At 41.6% G+C, this 24579-nt stretch overlaps 1 protein-coding gene across 2 annotated transcripts in view; it reads right to left on the reverse strand.

Moving 5' to 3' along the window:
• The window catches only part of GALNT18 (polypeptide N-acetylgalactosaminyltransferase 18), a 369675-nt gene that overhangs the window by 44252 nt on the left and 300844 nt on the right, over positions 1 to 24579 (reverse strand). The window lies entirely within an intron of this gene.

A 24579-nucleotide genomic window follows, 5' to 3' on the forward strand; every position in this document is an offset into this window, starting at 1 on the left:
AACTCAGGTTAGACTCTCCTATGGTGGATTCAGCTACCCCTAGGACTCAGCTCATGCTTCTGAGTCCTATCACCCCCAGCCCACAAAAGGAACAGAGGTTATTAAAGCGGGGGACTCAGCCCATGAAGGCCACAAGGTCTCCCCGGCATCCCCTGAGAACAGCACTCATCAGCAAAATTCCAGGTCTTATTTCTGGGAACCATTCCCTTTAGCCTTTTAACTGCACGGGAAACCAGCCACAAGCTGTGATAAATTAACATCCCTGGCAAGTACTACCACAAAATACTATCTTTCACTCCTAATTAACCTACTGTGCCTCCAAGATACTGTGAGGAAGATGAAAAACACTAGACCACTACCCTTTTGGCCCCAGCAGGAAGAAAAATTCCTTCCTGACCCCCAACAGGTGATCAGTCAGACCCACAGCATTTGTAAGACACAGCTCCAAAACTACCATTACGGGGATGGGGTGGGAGCTGCTGAAATAGAGCAAAATGAGCTTCCACATGGGTTTAAATTAATGTAAGTGGAGGGCAAAGGACCAAACAGCTTTCTTGCTCCCCTAGTGGGTGGATGGGGCCTCTGGAGAGGAAGACACCCCCCCAGCGAGTGCTTTCCTCTCTCTTTCTACTGGGGCTGTTCCAATCACTCTGGTCTCATCAAGTTTTCCACCCACTGAGGTGAATGAGTGGCCTTCCTTCAGAGCTCTGTTAATGCATCTCAATCTTGACCTGTTATATTCCTGCTATTCTAGTCCTGTGCATAGTCTGAAGCCTAAACACAAACGGAAAAAAGCCATTTAGAGGCTGACTAAAAGAAGGAACCCGAAGATCCTCTAAGAATTTAGAGCATATGGTGGTGAAAAGTTCTTCAAAGCAAATACTAAGCTCTTTAAAAATCAACCCAGCCTTTATTGGAAGCCAATATCACTATCTCAATGAGAGGGTAATGTATCCTTTGCACTAAGACCAGTTTAACAGACAAGCTGCTAAATACTCTGAAGCTAGATGAGGCTCTAAACAGAATATTTAGGGGCAAGTCAGAACGCGTTCAAATAATTGTGTGAATTAAAGTTTCAGCAACAACCACCAACTGCCTAGCATAGCCCATAAGCAGGGTGGTTCGATCAGTGGGATGGGAGTCGGGATTTCTGGGTCCTATTCCCAGATCTCCTACTGAATTTCTGTCATGTTGTCTTCCCTAGAAAAAAAGATATGTTTTTGTCATATGATAGCTAACACATGATAACTAACATGAGGTAAAATCCTAGTGAAGATAAAGCAGTTGTAGTTTTAAGAGGTGTTAGTAAGTTGAGGTAAACAATAGCCTCCCCCATGATATGTAATCTCTGTGATATGCAACTCAAAGACATAAGGTGTATCTGAAACTAAGTTTATTTCAGTTTCAGTCTGTTGCAGGATGGCTTCAGGTGATGTGCTACTGCAAAGTGCAGGTTTATTGTGGATTTCTTTATAGACAGTTTTCCAGTGCTGTGTTTCCGGGTATACTTGGCTCTGTTACTTGAGCTGCTCATTAAATACATTTTAAGTGTTTTCCCAGTTTAACATAAGCTACTATGTGGTAGACATTGTTGAGGGTGAAATCCTGGCTCCATTGCCCCAGGATTTCACCCAGAAATAATTGTACCCTCATTATATATGTTGTGTAACTATAGTTCTACATGCACAAAGATTATGTGTTGTGCTTAACAGCCTGTGATGCCTTTTGCAAATGAACTAAATTATTGCAACCACGCTTTTAGTGTTTTAAAATATTGTCAGTGCTTCCCAGAAGTCAATAAACAATATTCTTCCTGACAACTGATGGCAACACTATGGTTTCCTTAGGGAATTAAGTGATTTACCACAATCAAGCTCCCTTTACAGCAGCATCTCAGGGATTAACAGGAGTCATCTTGAATACAACTGGTAAAATTATACACAGCACTATATGCTAATGATAGAAAGAGGAGGAAGAACTGAGGGCACCCGCACTCTTGTTGTTCATCATGTAGCTGACTTGTCCTTTTGCAGCTGAGTTTGCCTCCAACCATAAAGTCAAATCTCCTTTTACATACAATGCCTCAAGCACTTAAAATGTTACTTCAGCGAAGTTTTCTTGCTGGCACTGTTCTTGATACTTCTGATGCATATATAAAGGGTGTCTTATATAACTGAGAAGGAGTTCCCTATCCAGTAGAACATAAATCACCACCAAGGTAGCTGCTTCTCTTACATTTCAGTACAGTGCCTTTATTATACATGTGCTCTTTCATGATAAATAGCGAGCATAACCTCTTAGAGGTACACGAACTTGCAATATATTAGGGAAACATTGTGCAGGGTATGATCCCCCCCCCCTCAAAAAAACTAAACAAACACACATTTCAAGTTACTCTGTTGGCTTAGCTTTCAATAGGAATCATGGTTTGGGGAAGTTACTGAGGACAAAGGAAGCCTAATATTAATAATATGATGCAACAGGTTCAAAAATAAAAGCAAAAGAGGAGGAATATTTAGGTCAATATGGTGACCAAGTAGAAAATAGCATATGAAGGATCCAAGTTCAGTCCCAAACCTGCAGGGGCTTGAAACATTGGCGAGATAGGCTACCTCAGGGATCGGCAACCTTTCAGAAGTGGTGTGCTGAATCTTCATTTATTCACTCTAATTTAAGGTTTCGCATGCCAGTAATACATTTTAACATTTTTAGAAGGTCTCTTTCTATAAGTCTTTAATATATAACTAAACTATTGTTGTATGTAAAGTAAATAAGGTTTTTAAAATGTGTAAGAAGCTTCATTTAAAATTAAATTAAAATGCAGAGCCCACCAGACTGGTGGCCAGGACCCGGGCAGTGTTAGCGCCACTGAAAATCAGATCGCTTGCCGCCTTTGGCACCCGTGCCATAGGTTGCCTACCCCTGGGCTACATCTACCCTACAAGCTGGGAGTGTGATCCTACCTCCCATAGACATACTTGGGTTAGCTCTCATCTGAGATAGCACAAGAACGTCTACTCCAGCTGGGAATCACACCCCTAGCTCATAGTGCAGCCATAGTCCTAGAATATTCAGCCTGTTGGGGACGAAGCATCCCGTGGTATTGTTGAAGATCAGTTCTGGTCTAGCACTGATGGGCTTCAGCTGGAGTTATATCTGGTTCTCCTTCACCTCCATTCTGCAAAGCACTTAAGCACATGAAGCAAAATCTTGGCCCTGCTGTTGTCAATGGAAAATCTTCCACTGATTTCAATGCGGCCAGGATTTTTCCTATGCTTCACTTTAAGCCCATGTTTAAGTGCTTTGATAAATTAGGGTCTTTGAGTGGGTTGAGTGGATGAGGTGGGGTGGAATGGGGGAGATTGTGGAGAATCCAACCCCCAATAAAGCGATAAAGCAAGGGGTAATTGCTCAGTTTTCTGTTGCCTGATGGTATTCCTATTCTAGTGCATCTATAGTATTTGCCCATTTGCTCAAACCACGCTAAACCTGTGCAACTAATAGAGGAAGTTCTGATTTTTTTTTTCAGTGGAGAACATCAAGTTTATGCTGATCCCCACATACAACATTCCGTAGGGAAAATATGGCACAGCTATAGAAATATTTCAAGAACTACCGTCCATTTGTTTAAGTGGTTTGTTAAACTTTACTATCAAATTGCTGATAACATGTAGTGACTGCCAGCAGTTCATAAAATTTTACCAGCCCTGGTTGTACCTTTAAAATAAGTTACTTTGCCGCTACAAAAGCGTCACAGAATCATATGGATTTTAACAAAAATAAATGTATGCTTTTATTACACACACACACACACACACACACACACACACACACACACTCAATTTTTCCAAAATGGCACTTTTCCTGCCGACAGAATGCCTTCAAGAAGTAGCTCAAGTGTTCAGAGGGAAACAAGAAGTGACAGTGAGTGAGAAAGATGACAGCATCCAGAATATAAATGAAGTGCCTGTATACTAAGACCTCATGCAACAAATTGTACCATTGATCCTGGCTGTGCTCATGAATGCCAGGTTCGTGAAAGCTCAGCCAAATATATATAATATGTCTCAAGCTGGAATATTCACACCCCAAGTGCTCCTCCTTCATTCCATTTCTATTCTCCTTAGAAAAGGACAGAGGGAAACAATGAAAAATGAGCCACTAGCCTTCAAATTTCTGCTGCTTTATGTATTTTTAAGCAGTACAATTTAATCCTTTTTTAAAAAAAAAATATTGCAACAGAAAGACATATCAGAAGACACCCCACCCACCAAACTATTATGAAATCAATCATTAATTCAGCTATTCTCAGGAGACATTCAAATGGCGTTCTGGAGTGAAAAAAAGCCAACACTATACATGAACTACAAATCATTTTTATGACACCTGAACAGAGGTAGGAGAATGTTGATTCAAATGTCCAAACTGTGTTCAGAGGTTTATTGCGTTTTGTTTAGTGAACTTCATTCCCTCTACCACTGAATAGCAAATACCTGCCTCACAGTATGCCCCCGTACACACATGCTATAAAACTGTAAATACTGTAATGTGCAAAGCCACACTGATCAGCTGGCTACTAGTAGGGTTGCCAACAGTCCCTTATTACAAGGGACATCACTTATTTTCTCATCTGTGTACAAGAAGGTCAGGAGTTGCTGAGTGCTGCAAAAAGCAGCAAGAAATATCCCTGGCAAATGTAGGTGAGTGCTGCTGTTCATTATTATTAATATCAGGAGAAGGGGTGGGGCCGGGGTGCTAAGAAAAGAGTCCCTTATTTTTGAAATACAATGTTGGCAACCCTAACTGCTAGAATACTAAGATGTATCTCCCTCTGCTCTCATTCATTATGGCTTGATTTCTGGGGCTTTCAATCGCCCTGGGAACGAATGAACGAACACACACACACACTTAGGCTTTCCAGGCCTCTGTAGGCCAGGTAAGAGAGGATGAAGTTTTTAGAGTAATTGCTCCATGGGGGGCAGGAGACAGAAAAATAAAATCAATAACCCTAGAAGTTGATTGTTTACATGATCTTCCAGTACAACAAATGAACCGGTAAATGATAGCTGAAATGGCTAGGCGATGCTACAAGCTGCTGAAGTATCATACTGGGCTCTGATGATGAGCAGCCTTTATTACAAAAGGCAGATTAGATCACAGATTAAAAATATCCTCAGGTCCTTTCCCCCTTCCTTTTTGGCCTCTATTGATTTTTGCCATCTTCAGGAGATAGAAGAGGTGATCGTATAAAGGCTTTTGCAACAGTTATAAAGAGTGGAAGAAGCAAGACTCCTGCCTCACTGCTTAGAATCATGTATATTTGTTGCACGAATCTTATAGATCTTTCAGTACTTTTTGGGCCACCGAACACCCACAGCCTGACCACTCCACAGATGCTATTACAGGGCTAGATTGTCTCTAAAATACAGTAAGGGGTGGCATGTAGCTTGATCCACCCAGGAACATCCCAGGGAAAGAACTATGGCTCAGGGATCAATGATTACCTCCATGCTCTCCCTCTTCCTCCAAGAGTTCAATAAATTCCTGTATTAGTGGTGAATTCTAATTCTCTTTCCCTTCGCTAGCTCATCCGTGCTCGCCAGAGTAGAGGATGTGGAGCCTAGGCTCCCCACATTCTTCACCCCCTGCCCACCTACCTGCTCCAGGGAGTAAGTGGGTGAGTAGCCCTGCTTACTCCAATGCCCGAAGGTTCAGAGAGCCAATGCTTATCACAATCTAGCCCACAGTCCAGAAACTGTAAAAGTGACAGCAGCCTGGTGCACACACCCTGTCATCCAGCAGGGCTCAAAGCCAGTCCATTAATGTAGTTCACTGAATCACCAGCTGTGCTCTCCCATAGTCCTCTTGGCACTCCCGTGGCAAAGGTAATTGCAGATACTAGTCCTACAACACAGAGGGTCTTCTGTGTGACTTTTCTGCAGCCTGGCCACCCTCTGCACGAGAACCACAGCAGCTCCATTCTGATGTGAACCTTTTGTGGTCTCATAGCATATGGGAGCGTTTCTCCTACAGCAAACTTCTGCTTACAGTGAGATATTTATGTGGGGGAAAAGTATTTTTCTATGAGCACATTCCTCTGTGCTGTATAAGATGTGTGGGGCTGAATCATGACATAAGTAGATTCATGAATTAAACATAGCAAACAGACAAAAGCATTCACAGAGCTAAATTTAACTTTCAAACCACATTAATAACACTAAACCATCTCTCAGGGTAGATGCAGACTGGAATAAAATGTCAAGAGTTTCATTCAGTCAGCATGAATTCACCAAGGGCAAGTCATGCCTGACTACCCTAATTACCTTCTATGACGAGATAACTGGCTCTGTGGATGAGGGGAAAGCAGTGGATGTGTTATTACTTGACTTTAGCAAAGCTTTTGACATGGTCTCCCACAGTATTCTTGCCAGCAAATTAAAGAAGTATGGGGTGGATGAATGGACTACAAGGTGGATAGAAAGCTGGCTAGATCGTCGGGCTCAATGGGTAGTGATCAATGGCTCCACATCTAGTTGGCAGCCGGTATCAAGCGGAGTGCCCCAAGGGTCAGTCCTGGGGCTGGTTTTGTTCAATATCTTCATTAATGATCTGGAGGATGGTGTGGATCGCACCATCAGCAAGTTTCCAGAAGACACTAAAATGGGACGAGTGGTAGATATGCTGGAGGGTAGGGATAGGATACAGAGGGACCTAGGCAAATTAGAGGATTGGGTCAACAGAAATCTGATGAGTTTCAACAAGGACAAGTGCAGAGTCCTGCACTTAGGATGGAAGAATCCCATGCACTGCTACAGACTAGGGACCGAATGGCTAGGCAGCAGTTCTGCAGAAAAGGACCTAGGGGTTACAGTGGACGAGAAGCTGGATATGAGTCAACAGTGTGCCCTTGATGCAAAGAAGGCTAACAGCATTTTGGGCTGTATAAGTAGGGGCATTGCCAGCAGATCGAGGAACGTGATCGTTCCCCTCTATTCGACATTGGTGAGGCCTCATCTGGAGTACTGTGTCCAGTTTTGGGCCCCACACTACAAGAAGGATGTGGAAAAATTGGAAAAAGAGTCCAGCGGAGGGCAACAAAATGATTAGGGGGCGGGAGCACATGAGTTATGAGGAGAGGCTGAGGGAACTTGGATTGTTTAGTCCGCAGAAGAGAAGAATGAGGGGGGATTTGATAGCTGCTTTCAACTATCTGAAAGGGGGTTCCAAAGAGGATGGATCTAGACTGTTCTCAGTGGTTTCAGAAGGTAAAACAAGGAGTAATGGTCTCAAGTTGCAGTGGGGGAGGTTTAGGTTGGATGTTAGGAAAAACTTTGTCACTAGGAGGGTGGTGAAGCACTGGAATGGGTTACCTAGGGAGGTGGTGGAATCTCCTTCCTTAGAGGTTTTTAAAGTCAGGCTTGACAAAGATCTGGCTGGGATGATTTAGTTGGGGATTGGTCCTGCTTTGAGCAGGGGGTTGGACTAGATGACCTTCTCAGGTCCATTCCAACCCTGATATTCTATGATTCACCAAGCTGCTTGTTCAGTTCCAATCCTGGGATGAACGTTAAGAACAGAACCGCATTTTTCTTCTTCTTCTAAATTACAGAGTTGGCTTCTCTCTCTCTTTTCCTTTAAAACAGAACTGTTGCAGTTACCATAAGCGGAACCACGGGTTGTCAGAGACTGACTCTGCTTACTCCGTGTCTTTCACTTATCAGACTCACAATGAAGAGGAAACCTAAAGAGTTAAATATTGTGCCACTGCAATTTCCTGAAAGCTCAGATGATCCCAGGGCCTGACCCAGCACCCAGTGAAGTCATCAGCGTCCTTTCATTGGGAACTGGATCAGGTCCATGTGCAGAAGCCAATGGGATGGCTGAAAACAACTGGTCATTGCAGCAGGAACTCATTCAAAGCTGAATTTGGGAGGTGGATGGGGAAGAAGTAGGTGACAGCTACTGCTTGAATATCTGAGGGACACTGAGCCCAACAAATAGGCCCAATCCTGGCATTTTGCCTATATAAAGAAAGCAGAATTTAGTCCTTTAAGATTTGGTCTTAGAGATTTTGCTTTCATTTCATGCTGGTGGCCACTAAAGGAAAAGTAAGAGAAAGAAAAACCTTGTGAAGGAAGGCAAGCAATAAAACAAGCTGAGCAGTCAGGAAGTACGAGAGCTATGTGTTGTCAGAAACGGAGGCAAGGACGGTCAGGCCTATTGGTTGGATTAGTGGCAGTTATGCCTCGTGGTCAGAGTGGTGGCAATTGGGCCTGGAGGTTAGAGCCAAGAGTCAGAGCTGGAATCAGGAGTCAAGATGAGAGTGGGAACAAGGCAAGAGTATGGCTGGGAGTTAGTCTGGAGCAGAACTAGGGACAAGACAGGAACAAGAGCAGAACTGGAGCAGGCAGAGGCCTCTGGAGTCTGTCACCACCATCAGGCAGAGAAGAGTTCCAACTCATGAAGCAACATTGAACAGACTGAGTGGCTATGTGTTTTGTGAGGTTTATATACCTGCTCTGAGAGTCAGCAGACCAGCTTCTGGCTTGTGGACTGACTGGTGCCTAACATAGGTGTGTCGTTATACCCCATATTCTTCATAGAAATATGGTTATGATATGAATATGACATAACTAAGATATATTTTACGCAAGATGTCTCATGTAAGGTGTCATTGGAAAGGTTCTGATTTACTGAATGTGATTATCCAATTTGTATGCATGTACCATTTCTGTATCTGAAGTTAGGAATATTGACTATGTAACAATTACAACTGTGTGTGTACTTGGGAAAACGCCCACCAGACAGTAGGCAATAATCCTCAATGAGCCATTTAAGAAGGACAATAGAACTCTGAAGATACTAATCTCCCACCTTCCTGAGGAGTTTCCTGGGATGCGACATTGACACTACAAGGTCAGGTGATAATGTCACCTAATGCAAAATACCACCTTGGGCACTGCTGGTACTTTTCCTCTGTAGGGGGATGGGGATCAAACAATGGTTTCCTGCCTTAGGTAAATCCTTTTTAAGGCTGGGGAGGGGGTTAATTTGGACTCTCCTCCATTACCTACCCAAGAAGAAAGACTGCTGAAAGTACCTGAGGGAAAGTCAGGGGTGAGTCCAGACTGAGACAGGGGTCCACTCTATAAGAAGAGATAACTGGAACTCTAAGCTACAGAAACTTGAATACTGCCTAATTCAACATTTAGGGTGAGAAATTACATTCTGTAACCTGTTTCTTTAGTGAATCAAGCTTAGTTTGCCTGTTTTGTTTTATTTGCTTAGTAATCTGCTTTGTTCTGTTTGCTATCCCTTATAATCACTCAATATCTGTCTTTTGTGGTGAATAAACTTATTTCTCGTTTATAACATAACCCAATTTGTGCAATCTTTATCTGGGGGGGGGGGGTGCAAGAAGCTGTGCATATCTCTCTTCACATTGAGGGAGAGGGTGAATTCTTATGAGCTTGCGCTGTGCAGATCTTTCTATACAGTGCAAGACAATATACTTTTGGGTCTGCACTCCAAGGGAGGTGGGCACCTGAGTGCTGGGGCAAGTTCCTTAAAATGAGTCTTCCAAGAGCTGATCTCCTTGCCTGTCTTTCTGCAGCTGGGTGTGGCCCTTCCTGTGTGTGTGCTAGGGGAGGCTTAACAGCTTGGCACAGCAAGACAGGGTAAAGGAGGCCCAGGCTGGCGGAAAAGGCAGGCTCAGTGGTATCCCAGTAAACATACTGTTTAAATATGAATATATAGTATTATACTAAATGAAACAATGAATTCACACAACTGTGACTCTTTTGGGTAATGTTGATCACTAATTTGGCACAAATCCCTAATTTGGCTCCTGAACCACTGAGGTCTGAGTATCACTGATCTAAAGCATGGACCAAAATAAGCATATTACACCAGTATTCCGATCACTGCATTTCCTTCCAGTTACCATATGTATGGATTTGAAGATTGCACTTCTTACAGTTACAGGGTGAGTGGTGCCTTACACTCCTTTGCTGTTCCTCTCGAGTGCAGCCCTCAGGTGACAGCTTGTGCTATTTTTACTATTCTGTATGTGGAACCCCACGGTTCACCCACTCTTAGATTGTTTTCCTGAGTTGCAGACCCTCTTTTTTCCAACCATGTGAACATGACAGGTTCAGCTATATTTGGCACCTGCAAAAAACTTCTTTCCTGAAGCCTGTGACCAATGGCTGATTAAAGTGACTTAAAACAGCTTCTTCAAAATAAACATGTTATTTATTCACCCAAAGGTACCCAGCAATCTGAGAAAAGAATTAAACAATAAATGCCTATACAGCTCTGATCTTACCTCAACTTTATCGCCCCCCGCCACCATATTTAAGTAGGATTACACTTCACCCAGTTACACCCCACCCCCTCAGGATGCGAGGCACAGACTGGCCTGCTATAGCTTCTGCCTCTCCACCAAAGTCTCCCCTCAAGCATCTGCTGAAAATTCACCCCCTCTGTTTCTCCAAAGGGGGGGGGGGTCTTTTTAACCATGTAGCATCCTTCTGATCTCTAGGCTCCCAGCCTCAACAACAGTTGTGCAGCTTGTGTTGGAGCCTAGAAGTTGAATTCTCACAAGCCAATAGCTCAGCTATTTTCTTTCGAGGTGTTGTTCCTTATCTAGGCTATTGTGCTGACATCTTGCTTGTCTCCCCAACAACCCACCATTAAACTGAACCAATACATCCACGTAAGCCAACAACCCAATGCTGCTATGCACTGACTATCTTAATAGATAGTTCACATATTTCTAAAATTATTACAGATCAATCCCATGTTTTCCACAGCAATGTAGGGACCAGATTTGTAATTTACTTCCATCAGAATACATCAATTGACCTCACTGGAGTAACTATGGGGATTTAGGCCCTGGTTCACAGCCTAGTGAAGTCAACAGGAATCTTTCCATTGATTTCAATGCGCGTTTGATTAAGTCCTTGCACCATTGTCTATAAAACCCCAATTTGTCAAAGCTCCTCTTTTACTCTCAATCTTTAGGTTCCTTAAGCTTCTCTTTATCTAAATGCAAAGTAGCTGGCTGATCAATCCTAAAAATGAAAGTATTTTGTATGTTATCTCATTTGCTTAATATACACCAAAACTTTGAAATAGGCTGTCCATGGGTAGCAGGAACATTAGTGCCACTAACTCTGCATTTAACCTGCAAGGATGATAACAGTCAGAGTTAGCTTATTTTATTCTGTAAAGCTCTGTGTAGCCCAGCTGCGGCAGGAGGCACTGGGTAGGGGGAGGCACAGGTGGCTTTTTGACAACTTTGACAACTGGCTGTGGATTTGTTTAGTCACTGGGGCAACTTAAAGCAGCCTCAGCCAAGGAGGTTCTTGTCCATCAGGAGATCACTGGTGTGCAGCCACACTCTAGCCATGCCCCTGACCTCACTATTCTGGGGTTATCAGGTAGGGGGTGGCATAGAGCTGGTTATGCTGGCTCAACACCACTCAAAAATTTCACTATGCAAGGGAATCCCCAATTGGCTGTTAGGGTGTATTTCTACCTACTTTGTTCTGTCAGAGCAACATAAAGCAGAGAGAATGAGAGTTATAATCTGGCTAAACAGTCTATTGCATTATACTGCAAAACACTCACCTGCCCAGCAATGTAAAAATGCACACAATGGGGTAGTAAAAAGTCTGGGGAAAGGGAAGAAGAAGAAGAGATAGTGTTGGATATGGCTCAGTAGATAAAAATATACATTTATTTGTAGGGAGTCAAGGAAATCAAAGAGAACCAAAGATCAACTCTGCCTCTTGTCTGAATGAAAGACGATCTGCTCTTTTTTTTTTAAAAACTCTATGGCCGTTACTACAGTATAATCATCCCAGACTATATTTCTCAGATGGGAATTTCCCTTCACATGATTTATGTTCAGTCATAAATGGAGTCTGTAGTGGTCAGATTCAGCTTTATTTGGAAACTGGCTTGTATATGATCTACAAAAATGCCACTTGGGAGCCTAAAGTGTGCATTCTATGACAAGCAGATAATTAATGGGTGTTCCATCTGGACTTCCCTGAAACTAGGAGTTTAACAACTCCTTCAGTGTCCTGTCCGTGTATGTCATCCATCTGGCAAAGTGATACCCATCTCACTTGACAATCCTCTCAGGTTATTTGAATTCGCCTTGAGTGCTCACTATGGTCACGACTCTCCAAACCTATCCTTCTTCACACAGTAATTCTCTCTCACATGAATAATGCCATTAAATTAAAAACTAAACTAAAATAAGCCAATTTGGGAAAAAGAAGATTTAGCTACAAAAGCATCTTCAAAAGCACCACAGGGCCAAAGTCAGGATTAGTGATGGAAGAGTGCGTAATTTGATGAATGGTGTAAATGATGCCACTTAAATGGTGCAAGAAAGGGTGGGACGCAGCACCACCAGCACTGTGACACAGCAGTGTCTCAGCAGCAATATGAGTTGCAATCTGATCTCTCAAAGGCATTTTTGCTCTGTACACTCTGACACCAACAAAAAAAACATTTGAAGCTGTGTGCCAATGACAAACTGAAGGTGGTCAGTGTCTGCAAAATTATAACATGTCCTGAAAATACATTTCATACAGTTTTAATACTATACCAAAGACACATTTTTAATTACACCATGCTGTGCCAACCCTGCTAAGAGTTCCCTAGTGCATACTGATGTTTGAAACAGGACTACAACAACATACCCTAAGGAACTTTTATTGTGTGCCAGCACGGTCCACAAGGCAACATGCAACACGCTGGTGTGCACTAGAATGTACACTCCAGCTGGTGCACAGAAATGCACCATGCAGACAAGTCCTAAGGGAGCTTTCTTTGCATGTCCCTATGTTCAGGGACTTCTGCCATAACTAAACACAATGCAGCAGGATCCAGATGACATTTCAGCTTTAACACCGTAAATTGCCTTGGTTTGCTCAGTTTAAGCAAAAACCTTTATTCTATTTTAGCTGAGCCTGTGTGTTGATATGTTTGTGACACTGCACTCCATATTTTTATAAAAATATGTTTATAAGTGGATATGATGTAACTGGAATATGCTTTATGCAAAAGGTCTCTTGTAATGTATCATTACAAAGCTTATAATCTACTGAGTGTGGTCATCCTATTTGTATTAATGTACCATTCTTGTACCTGAAACTAGGAATATGAAATATAACTCTGAGGTCCTATTGTAAATATTCAGAGTGTGGCCATTAATGGTGGTTTGGAATCTTGATGGCTCCCATTATCCAGAACAATTGGTTGTAAATGGCTCTGTTTACTTGTAAGACTTCCTGTATATGTGTGCCAGCAAGTGGGTAATGAAGGACATGTGATCATGTCACCTGAACTGGAATCCATCTTGAACCTGGTGTTTTTCCATCTAGAAGGAGGGGTGGGAACCCAGAGAGAGACAAAGGATTCCCGCCTTGTGCGAAAGCTATTAAAGGGGGTAGAACAGAACAAAGAGGGTCCCAGTCGTGTTGAATCCCCTGCTTTTCACCTAAGATGCCTGGTGGAACTAACAAGGTCTGTACCGGGGAAAGGATTGGGCCCAGACTAGGAAGCAGTCTAGTCTGTGAAAGAGGCTTATTGGAACATCTCTAAGGATGAGATTTACCTGTATTCAGTTTCTTAATGTATTAAGTTAGCCTTGCATATTTTGATTTATTTTACTTCGTAACTTACTTTGTTCTATTACTTGAAACCACTTAAATCCTACTTTTTATACTTAATAAAATCACTTTTGTTTATTATTAAAGCCAGAGTAAGTGATTAATACCTGGGGGAGCAAACAGCTGCGCATATCTCTCTATCAGTGTTACAGAGGGCAGACGATTCATGAGTTTACCCTGTATAAGCTTTATGCAGAGTAAAACGGATTCTTTTGGGGTTTGGATCCCATTGGGAGCTGGGTGTCTGGGTGCTGGAGACAGGAGCACTTCTTAAGCTGTTTTCAGTTAAGTCTGCAGTTTTGGGGATGTGGTTCAGACCCTGGGTCTGTGTTGCAGCAGGCTTGCGTGTCTGGCTCAACAAGGCAGGGGCCTGGAGCCCCAAACTGGCAGGGAAAACAGGCTCAAAGGTAGTCTCAGCACATCAGGTGACAGTCCCAAGGGCGTCTCTGTGACTGAACCCGTCACAATGTTGTTGTTTTTTCTCCCAAATCAGCAGGTGTTAACAAAAAAAGTCATGAAAACTTCACAATTTACTAAGCTAATTGCAGAGTTTGGAAGTGCTACGAATACATCATGTGAAATACATTGCTGAAGATATAGAGATTTGATTCAGGATGCAACAACATGGCTTGCAATCAGTACTGTTCCCTGCTGAACAAATAGACGGTTAATATTGTAGCAACATCTGCATGACTTAAATGCATTTATCAGCTTTCTCATTGGACTGCTGTAAGCTTCTATGGATAGCCAACTGATACCTGTCATGCAAAACCTATCACAGTGCTGTTTGTTTATTGTAATACTGCAAAGAAGCGGAAATTAGAGTAATTTATAACACAGAATAAAAAAAATTGCTACTGGTCTAAATGATGAAGTAAAATAAAAAATCCAAAACATTCTTCTTGCATATTAACAATTTATCTCATTTATATGTACCGTAAATGCAATCAAAATTAGATAAATAAATCCAAAATGATTGTAATTTAGTTAATAGATTAATAGGCCAAAAGGGATCATGGGATCATCAAGTCTGACCTCCCATATGACACTGGCCATAGAATTTTACCCAGTTACTCCTGTGTTGGGTTAATTAACTTGTGTTTGACTAAAGCATATCTTCCAGAAAGGCATCCAGTCCTTATTTGGAGACTTATCTTAGGGCTAGTCTCTACTGGCAGCGCTTTAACGTGGCTGTGTAGTCGCGGCACAGCACTGGGAGAGAGATCTCCCAGCGCTTTAAATAAACCACCTCCACGAGGGGCGTATCTACCTAGCGCTGCAGCTGGAGGACACAAGCTAAAAAAGGAGAGCTTGTCACAGGAAGGGGCAGCAACTAGGAGGAGAGTGGCTATGCCTCAGAAATAGCTGACTCTTGCCACAACGCTGCTGAGAAAGAAAGAGTTGACCAGCCTCCACTGCTCACAAGGACTTAACAGACCCAGGACAAGCTGATCATCATGGGGCAGGGATTAAAGATAAATCCTGACCTGGGGCCCTGCTGTGCCATACTGTTATAAAAAACCAGACCTTTATAGGAAACTCAGAGACTGAATGCCTCCTCAAGCAGAAGACCCCCCTACACCTGAAAACATGGAAAGCCTGGAGTTAGGTTCCCAAGGAGGGAAAGGACTTTGGAAGGAGAAGAGACACTGAAACTGACTGGGTGTGATCTCAGAGAAAGGCCCAGCCTATCACACCCCCATTTCTGTGGTATCAGAGTGCCTCACAGTCTTTAATGTATTTGTCCTTACAACACCTCTGTGAAGTAGGGAAGTGCTATAATCCCATTTTACAGATAAGGAACTGACGCACAGAGAGACTAAGTAACTTCTCCAAAGCCACACAGGAAGTCTGTGATGGAGCAGAGAATTGAACTTGGGTCTCCCAACTCTCAGGCTACCACCCTGATCACCAGCTTATCTTTCCTCTCATCAAGAAATGGAGAAGCCATAACTTGCAGCCATTGGTCTTATGGTCCCTTTCTCTACTAGATTAAAGTGCTCTTTTTTTTTCCCCTGCAAAGGTACTGTACAACCAATTGGAGCCATGGACTGAATTCAGCCCTTGCTAAGGGCTATTTGGAATGTGACTTGCAAATAAATTGTCTGACAAATGTAGCTCTTTCTTCAGTTTGCAAATCAGACCTGACTTCTGCGAAGTTAGTAATTAGCATTCAGTGAATAATTCATGTGAAGAAATTTGAACCTCTGGGTTGTTTGTGCTCTAATAAGTTTGGCTATCTGTGGTGCATGATTGGTTACCTAAGTTGTGTGATACTGTTTCTACTCCATGGCTGGATGACTGATGTTTTATAACTAGGAAAATACTTTTATTTGCATGCACATACAGGTATCTGTATGAGAAAAAAATAATTCCCCAAACATTCGTGTGAATAAAAACTGCCTTGCAACTAGTGAAAAATAAAGGACAGAAACTAGTTCAGATTGAACTGCTGATCAGAATTTGAATGAATGCTGACAAACTAGCACAGCTCCAATTGACTACAATGGGAGTTGCATTCATTTTCAATGGGGCTGAATTTGGTCCATGAATTCTAAATGAGCCAGCGGATGACTTCAATTTAGTAGAATGACATAATAGAATCAAAAGATTTATTAAGTAGGCCCTTTGCCTCCTGTATTCTACTCAAGCTACAGCACCACTGTCAAGAGTTTGAGAAACAAAAATCTGATCTCCAGGACTTTAACATTTGATAAAGTAACAAATGAAATAATAGCACATCAGTCAACATGTTTAAACAAGAATGTTTAAACTGACAACCAAACCATGGCTACTACAATATCAAACTCCAAGTGCAACATATGCATTCCAATAACTATGTTGGTTGTATGCTAAATTTATGCTGTAAGCAACTATTGGTCTTGAAAACTGCCAATTAAAATGCCAAATTGGGAAGAGATGAGAGATTTTTAAAATATCACTAACTCTAGTAATTGCTGCATAATATGCAGGCCTACAACTCTGATCTATTTCAAATTAATGCACTTACCAAAAATGTGAAATGCTTGGATAGTTTTAAATTGCTAAGTGTGGCACATGCACAGAACTGCTATTTTAGTTCTCTAATGGTTTTTAATTAAAAGTATTTTCACTCTAAGCCAAGGAAAGGCTTGTCTACAACATAACAATCCATCCCTCAGTTTATTCACACAAAATGTTATTTAGATGAAAATCAGCTGGGCCATGAAGCTTATTTTGACCTATTCCATAGGGCATCTTGCAAAGAGAGAGAACCATAGCGAAGTGGAAACTTCATTATAATGCTATAATATATATTTTTTCATTTCTAAAAGCTCAGTGTTAGACTAGTGCCTTCAGCATTAATGTACAGTAGGTGTGTTGCCTCAGTATGGGAAGCTATTGGGCCTCTATCACAAACTTTTAGACCCTTTCCAGGCACTCAAGAACTCATGGTAATATGCATGACATAAAAATCAAAAAAATAAAATAGATCATGGTGTCCATCATGCCTCTATTTTTGTCCTTCTCGTAGAACTATGCCTCCTCACCACATCCTGCCCTTTTGTGTGTGGATGTAACTGGCAGCTTATGGATTGCAAAGATATTGACAACAATAAAATGTTCAAGTGTAGACAAGGACTAAGAGGTGTAACCATGCCTGGCCAACAAAAAGGTGTCCTTTTGAGCAGAGTAAACCAAACACACATGGAGAAGAAAAAAAAAAGTATATTATGCCTAAATTCTGTTTCCAGGTCACCAGTGATTATGGATTGTGTAAAGTATAGCTGAATGTAAGCCCACATTGCATATTTTAGGTATTTCTGCTCCAAGTCTATCTATCTATTGAACTTTCACATCACTGTAATATCTGAGTGCCTCTCATTCTTTTCGTGTATTTATCCAGCCCTGTGGGTTAGCAAAGTGCTATTATCTCCATTTTACAGTTGGGGAACCAAGGCACAGAGATGCTAAGTGACTTGTTCCAGGTCACACAGGAAGTCTGTGACAGAGTACAGACTTCAACCCAAGTCCTTTAAGTCCTAGGCTAGAGCCCTAACCACTCAATCATCCACCAAGTCACATCCATCTCTGCATGATAAAACTACAGCTCGCTTCAAGCGCCGAGACATAGAATCTTTGTAAACCTGTTAGCATAATGGTTGATAGATATACGTGAAAACCATAGGTTCCTCTTAATGGATGATGGGTGTGTTATCACTTTGCCTCCAAGTATGTTCTGTCCCTTTGTGGCAATGTCCCCAATTACTCCTCAGCATGCTCAATTCACATTGTGAGGAAATGTCACTGGCTGCTCCATGCTGGAGATGATCTGCCAAATGCCCGACTGGCAGCTCTGAGTGGGAGAACTTTGGTTCCCAGATCAGGATTAGACTGCACATCAGCCAAGCTTGCAAAGCCCTACAGAAGCGTTGACATCACAACAGCAGAATTTCTTTAGGTCTACTGAGTGCCTGTTGTTACCACATCACTGGCTATATTTAACAGATTAATGGAAATCTACAAACCTAAACCAAACCCTGTATGTAAGGAAGTGTCACCTTAATCAGCTTAGTGTTCAGTCTGAAAAGCATAGAGTTTGAGTCCAAAATCATGTGTCAGCCTTATCATCTCGGAGCTCAACATATTTTACCTTCCAGGTTTTGAGTATTTCAAAGTTTTAACATGCTGAAATCCTTATTAGGCCAAAAGTACTGACACAATAAGCCATACTCTAAATCAAATGGAAAAGAATGCCTGACAAGCATATATGCATTGTGAACATCCAGATGAGAACAGCATCGAATCGCTGTATAATATCCAGTCAGCACCTCTAAACTCTTCCAAATTAAGCACTGTATAAGAACCCTGAAATGCTCTGGTAATTTTAAATTGATATGCATTGCTCATGCTCAGAAACAGCTTGTTTGTTTTTATTACATTTTTAATTAAACTTTTTTTAGCATTATTTACTTCTGGGCAAAATCTATTTAATGAATATAAATAGGGGGTAAAACTCTTGAAGCAAACGACCACCATAGTTTAGTTACTAAGGATTGAGGCTGGCACAGAGAGAAGAAATGATAAGAATAGCAGATGGGCTGGTATTCAGGACCAGTTTTGGGTTATGTACAATATGAAACTAGCCCTAACACTGGTTCCTCTGACATCCAGTTATCATAATCTTTTGGTCTACCGCCTGTGTCAGCCTCAGCTGTGTTGACTAGAAGTCTTGAAGAGAACTGTCTCCAGTTAGATGACAAAGGCAGCAAAATTATGAATTTACTGCTCCCCAGCTTATTCAGCTAGGAGGTATTCAAAAGCTTCTGTTTTTCTTGGAAAAACAAACAAACAAGGAATTTAAATAGAAAAAACCTCAATGTTAAACCAACATTAAGGTTTCACATTTAGGGTGGGAGTTTCCTACGTGCTTGGGGTTGGCCTAATTTTCATCCCACAGAAATTACTGAGAGTTATTCCATTGACTTCAATAGGGTCAAAGCTGATTACGTTTGGAAGTCTGATTCCTAAACTGTGCAAAGTAAGAAAATGCAGATATCAGGACTCAACAGCAATTTGAACTTATATATAGGATTCATAACATGAACATTATTCTATACATTTAACAATGCAACAGAAATATGTAAAACTACACAACAAGAAAAACAGAAGGGAAAATACTTAATGTATAAGCATGGGCAAGTAAATCTTATGTGAATCCTTACTTTTTTAGTTCTTAATTTCTACACATATAGAAAGTCACAAAAGTGATGATGCCGCAGTGTCAGTTAGCTAATTTATAGTAGAAAGGAAACCAAATTCAAGATGAAGTAGCTAGGCTAGAAGTTTATGATATTTCTCTGTAAAGAATTGCATGATGTGACCAGGCCCACAAAAATTTAAATGGGAATATACTGTACAAAAATTTCAAGGAGGAAGAAAAACAAAACATTTTTGAGAAGAACTTCCGTAATGCACAGTAATATCACCTAAGTTTTTAATATTTTGAATGCTCTTCTATTTGGAAAAATGCAGGCCTGCTTGTTATATAACACTTCACAGACTTTTAAGCTGGACAACAAAAGTGCCATTTGCCCAAAGGATTTTTCCCGAATTGTTTTCACTCACTGGAATTCTCTGTCTATGGTCTCCAAGGTACTTCTTTATTTGCTCAGATAGTTTGCTTCCTTTACCATTCTCTCTCCCATTTCAAGTTTCTATTATTTTTACGAAAAATCTGCTTTAGTAGGCAAAATCTTTCTCACTGAAAACCTTTAAATCAAACAATATCTTTTCCTAAGTGCCCTATACTGTTAATTCTGATCAGAATTTGCAATATTTTCCCAATTAGTAAGGTCGTTATTTTATTTTTATATATATATTATGACAAAGTTCCTCCTCTACCTTGGTGGGTCTTGCGCTTATTGGAGGATTTGCTCAGCTCGGAGATTCACGGCAGCCCTCAGTTTGGCCGTTTTTGTGAACCCACAGTCCAGGTCAACTCCTCCTGTGTCTGGACCAGGAGTTGGGAGGATTTGGGGGGAACCCGGGCCCGCCCTCTACTCCGGGTTCCAGCCCAGGGCCCTGTGGAATGCAGCTGTCTAGAGTGCCTCCTGGAACAGCTGTGTGACAGCTACAACTCCCTGGGCTACTTCCCCATGGCCTCCTCCCAACACCTTCTTTATCCTCACCATAGGACCTTCCTCCTGGTGTCTGATAACGCTTGTACTCCTCAGTTTTCCAGCAGTACGCATTCTCACTCTCAGCTCCTAGTGCCTCTTGCTCCCACACGTGCACCACAAACTGAAGTGAGCTCCTTTTTAAACCCAGGTGCCCTGATTAGCCTGCCTTAATTGATTCTCACAGCTTCTTGATTGGCTGCAGGTGTTCTAATCAGTCTGTCTGCCTTAATTGTTCCGAGAAAGTTCCTGATTGTTCTGGAACCTTCCCTGTTACCTTACCCAGGGAAAAGGGACCTACTTAACCTGAGGCTAATCTATCTGCATTCTATCACTCTCCTGTAGCCATCTGGCCCGACCCTGGCACTATATATATATTCCAGTTTTTCTTCCAATCGCTTCTTAAGACAGATGTGACATTACAGCAGTTTCTCATAGTGTAGACAATTAAGTATTGCTACTGGCTTAAACCATCCCCTCTAGCCTTTTCTCCTTATACCTACGTCTCCCTTCCTTTTAGAAGAAAGGTCGATCTTGGGGGTCTGATACATTATGGGGAGCCACGAAACTAATGTTTTGTTCCTGGCTCTTTTTAACAGACATTCTGTGTGACCTTGGCCAAGTCACTTCTTATCTCTCTGCTCTAGTTTCCATATCTATAAAAAGGGAGGCAATTACTTGCCCATCCGTTTAGCACCTATATGTTCCTGAAGTAGACCTTAAAGCTTCCTAAAATACACTCTTAGTGTATGTTTACACAGCCGACGTTAAAGTGCTGTCATGGCAGCACTTTAATGTGGCTGTTTAGTTGCGCCTCCACCACAGGGAGAGAGCTCTCCTAGCATTGTAAAAAACCCACCTCCACAAGGGGAGTAGCTCCCGGTACTGGGATTGCGGCTCCCAGCACTGGTGCACTGTCTACGCTGCCATTTTATAGCACCGAAACTTGCATCGCTCAGGGTGGTGTTTTATCACACCCCTGAGGAAAGTTTCAGTGCTGTAAGTGGCAGTGGAGACAAGCCCTTATTTGCCTCAAGTTTTCAGCACTGCATTCAAGTTCCTAATCTGCCTCCTTCTGGTCCTAAACATTGACAGCACTTCTGAGAAAACCAACCTTTGAATTCTTGCTCTTAAGCTTCATGTTAGCTCCTGGAACCTGAACGTCAGGACTCCTAATATAGCCTTTGTCAGGTGATTGGTTGCAGCAAATAGACTGTGATGGTATTTTCTATCTCCACCACTCTATATCACCTTCAATAATAATCCAGTATAATAGAAAAGAATAGAGATTACTTAGACATATAGGCAAATTTTAAGTGTGTTTTAAAATTCATGATCTATTCACTTAACTAAATCTATTCACTAAACTAAGTGGAAGTTCTGCAGCAGAACTGTCTTCTAAAGGAAATAAATTGGAGTCTGTTGAAATAAATAACACATAAATATTGTACATCCCCAAATGAGAAAATCAATGTCCCTCTCGAAGAAGAAATTACTGTTTTTCAACAATTTTATCTCACTAGTAACTGAGTTTTCGTTCAAAATGATCAGTTCTTCTGCTGTCACAGGCATGCATAATATCACACCTCCACATATTTTCAAACTCGGAAAAAAACAAACAAATAGTTTCCATTCAATTATTTCAGAACTGAGGGTTGAATAGAGTTCTTCTGATCCAGAATAATGCAGTTTTATAGCCTATGTTCTCGGTGGAGCGGAACAGAGAAAATGACCTGCTCTAATATCATGTCAGAAGCTAGGAGAAGGGTTCTTTGTTTATGCTTTTTTGAGTTGAAGTCCCTTTACACTGTGAAATAATAATATCTTACTCCCATGTTTGATACAGTTCCTAAAACAAACTGGAGGCAAGATAGCACTTAGCCCTACTACTAGGAAGTCACAAGTTCCATTCAAAGCCCCTAGCTTCTCACTCCCATGTCAATATATGCTGTGGACAATGGATATTATTTTTGGCTCCATCATATATACCTAAGAAGCTAAAAAACCTTTGTTCAAAAAGACCAGCTCCAAAACAACACCAGAGGAAGCACATGCAGCCCCCAGAGAGATGTGCTTCATGTCATTCCCCATCAACTCCTGTGGCTGAGTGAGGAGCAGCACTGACATATTTTTAGGGGCAAATTGCCCAAACAAGGTTGATGTGATTTGGCACCTTGCATTATGAGAGGTGAGCACTGGGTGTGACGGGCTGCCCCCCTTTAAGGTGCCACCTGATGTACTGGGATACCACTGAGCCCACCTGTTCCACCAGCCTAGCACTCCTTTACCCTGCCTTGCTGAACCAGGCTCTTAAACCTCCTCTAGTGCACACACACAGGTAGGACCACACCCAGCTGCAGAAAGACACAGACAAGGAGGTCAGCTCTGGAAGACTCATCTTAAGGGACTTGCCCCAGCACTCAGGTGCCCACCTCCCTTGGAGTGCAGACCCAAAGGTATATTGTCTTGTGCTTTACAGAAAGATCTGCACAGCACAAGCTCATAAGAATTTGCCCTCTCCCTCAATGTGAAGAGAGATATGCACAACTTCTTGTCCCTCCTCCCCCCATTAGAAATTGCACAAACTGGGTTTAATAATAAACAGAACAAATTTATTAATTATAAAAGGCAGATTTTAAGTGATTATAAGGGACAGCAAACAGAAAAAAGCAGATTACTAAGCGAATAAAACAAAACATTCACACTAAGCTTAAAATCTTAAAGAGACTGGTTTCAAGAATTAATTTCTCACCCTAAACGTTGTTTTAGGCAAGTTGCTGAGTTTCTGTGGCTTAGAGTTCCAGTTATTTCTTCTTATAGACAGGACCTCTGTCTCACTCTGGACTCACCCCTGCCTTTCCCCTCAGGTACTTTCTTCTTGGGTAGGCAATGGAGGAGAGTCCAGATTAACCCCCTCCCCCTTAAAAAGAATTTACCTAAGGCGGGAAACCTTTGTTTGATCCCCATCCCCCTACAGAGGAAAAGTACCAGTGTCCAAGGCGGTATTTTGTAACAGGTGATCTTAAAACCTGACCTTGCAGTGTCAAAGCAACTATGAAACCAGGTTTATTTGTAATGTCCAGAGGAAGGAACTCCAGGCAGATGGGAGATCCACATCTTCAAAGACTCATTGTCTTTTTCTAATGGCCCATTAAGGCTGATTGCTTACTGTCTGGTTGGCGTTTCCCCAAGTACACACACAGTTGTAATCGTTACATAGTCAATATTCCTAACTTCAGATACAGAAATGATACATGCATACAAATTGGATAATCACATTCAGTAAATCAGAACCTTTCCAATGATATCTTATATGAGCCACCTTGCATAAAGTATATCTTAGTTATGCCATATTCATATCATAACCATATTTCTATGAAGAATATGGGATGTAATGTCACACTGGGGTTGAGGTGAAGTGGACACACCCACCAGAGACACACCCAAAAACCTCATGCTGGGTACATTTATTTGAGAACCAGTGGAAATAAACAACAACATTAAATGTCTTGAATCCAGCCAATCCCCTGGGAAGAAATTCCAGAGAGCTCACTTGGCCCGAGTAGGATCAATAATCTTGCAGTCCTCACCTGGTCACTGAGGTCTTTGCCTGAGTTACAGTATGGACTTCAGCACAAGGCTCAATTTGTTTTTGTTATAAAATCAAGTTTAAAGAAGAAAACAGCTTCAAAAAATGTTGCAGCGAAGTTACACACTATGTGAGATCAAACACATGATGATTATAGTCTTTTCCATGTTGATCTACTACAAGGTCTAGTTCAGATGTCTTTACATCTGAATATATTACCTAGATGCTAGTCTTGCCTACTGCATAACACAGGCCAAAGAACTTCCCCCAAAATTATTCCTAGAGCATATCTTTTAGAAAAATATCCAATCCTGATTTAAAAGTTGTCAGTGATGGAAAACCTATCAGGACCCTTGATAAGTAGTTCCAGTGGTTAATTACATGCACTGTTAAATTTTTATGCCTTATTTCCAGTCTAAAGTTGTCTAGCTTCAACTTCCAGCCATTGGATCCTGTTATAACTTCCTCTGCTAGATTGAAAAGCCCAATAGTAAATATTTGTTCCCCATGTAGATAATTATAGACTGTAATCAACTCACTCCAAACAGACTGAGCTCTTTGAGCCTATCACTATAAGAAATGTTTTCTAATCCTTTATTTATTCTCATAGCTCTTCTCTGAACCCTCTCCAATTTATCAA

This window comes from Chelonia mydas, chromosome 6, assembly GCF_015237465.2.
Source record: "Chelonia mydas isolate rCheMyd1 chromosome 6, rCheMyd1.pri.v2, whole genome shotgun sequence".
NCBI lineage: Eukaryota > Metazoa > Chordata > Testudines > Cheloniidae > Chelonia > Chelonia mydas.